The sequence below is a fragment of the Myotis davidii genome, unplaced genomic scaffold (assembly GCF_000327345.1).
Source record: "Myotis davidii unplaced genomic scaffold, ASM32734v1 scaffold332, whole genome shotgun sequence".
NCBI lineage: Eukaryota > Metazoa > Chordata > Mammalia > Chiroptera > Vespertilionidae > Myotis > Myotis davidii.
The window spans coordinates 2,241,451-2,242,874 of NW_006285779.1; the positions used below are offsets into that span (position 1 = coordinate 2,241,451).

At 36.2% G+C, this 1,424-nt stretch overlaps 1 protein-coding gene across 8 annotated transcripts in view; it reads left to right on the plus strand.

The window, feature by feature from the left end:
- Positions 1-1,424, plus strand: part of NT5C2 (5'-nucleotidase, cytosolic II) — an 83,611-nt gene that overhangs the window by 44,463 nt on the left and 37,724 nt on the right. The gene's annotated exons all lie outside the window — the stretch shown is intronic.

Sequence of the window (1,424 nt, forward strand, 5' to 3'; positions counted from 1 at the left end):
TTTTTCTTTTTGCTTCATAATAGACATGAATTAGAAGGGAAGATAGGAACGATTGTTTCTTTTTTAAGTTCAGTAATTGCTTCTGTGGGTGAAGGTAACTTACTTTGAATGAAAATGAAAAGATATTTGGTAAAAGATCTTAATGGGAAAAGGTCTCACTTCCTAATTTTAGGTACTGAGAAAGTTTCTTAGCTCTGACTACTCCCTGAAGGATAGCTTCTGGAATATATGTCACAAAATGGTACTTGCTTTGTTGTAGGCATTTAACAAATGTGTTGATTGAAAAAAGTGACCAATCAGTCAAAGGAGAAAGAGTGCGATTTGATGGATATTTAGCAGTGATTATTTTCGCAAAAACAATAGATTTTCATGTTACTGACATAGGTCATTTCTAGAGTTTGTTTGGGTAATACCCAAGGTGCATTATGATGTTTATATCCTTTAAAAAAATATGGTAAAGCCAATAGGCTCAATTTCTTTTCTGGCCAAGAAAGGAACTAGTAAAACATCTTGCTGGGTCTGCTAATAGTTTCTTTGTATCTTAAGCACTGATTGAGTGATATTAGCAAAGTTTCTTTTCTCCCTAATTTTTCATTGTGCCTCAAACCAGCTCCCATCATATTTCTATTAGAATCAAAACTGTTTCTTTTATTGTGTAGTCCTACATATCTCTCCTGGATTGTATCACAAGGAAGGAAAATCTTCCCAGTCGTTCCTGCCTGAATTCCCACAGAATATTTTAGGCATGTCAGCTGTTTGGGCTCTGAGCAAGGATTTGATCCAGTTGGCACCCTAGCCTGAATTGAAAGTGTGTTTGAAAAGCCTAAGCATCAGTGGTAACATTGTTTCCAGAGTTAGAAACATTACTGTGTTTTTTACTCCTGTTGTTACTTCAAAAGGATTTATGTAACTGAGGAAAAATGATAATAAAGAAGGCGCTCTTATCAGTAACAGCAGGGTGAAGTTTGGTAAAGTGCTAGAAGGGTCATGGTGATATATTTGAGGTAGTGGCAAGTTTTTGAAAAGGTTTGGGTGGGTGTCATTTATTCTCTAGCTCTTTGTATCTTTCAGCTATCTGCTACCCTTGCGATTTTCAACTGGTGTGCTCCAAGAATTTTTACAACGTGCAATACCTCACTATTGAGTCAGGGACACTGACCTCTTTTCCCTTAAATTAAAGAAATGACAACAGCCAACACAACAATAGCCGTTCAGTGTGAATTAGAAGGGGAGATAGGAACGATTGTTACTACTTTTTTGTCAGATTAGCAAAAAAAAAATTTTTTGGTGTGCCACAGAATTTTACTAATAAGTTTGTGTGTGCCATGAGATGAAAAAGGTTGAAAATCACTGCGCTACTCTTTTCCTCTTTCCTCCACCATTTACCCAAGACAAAGTAAATATTGATTTTCTAGAAGACCAGG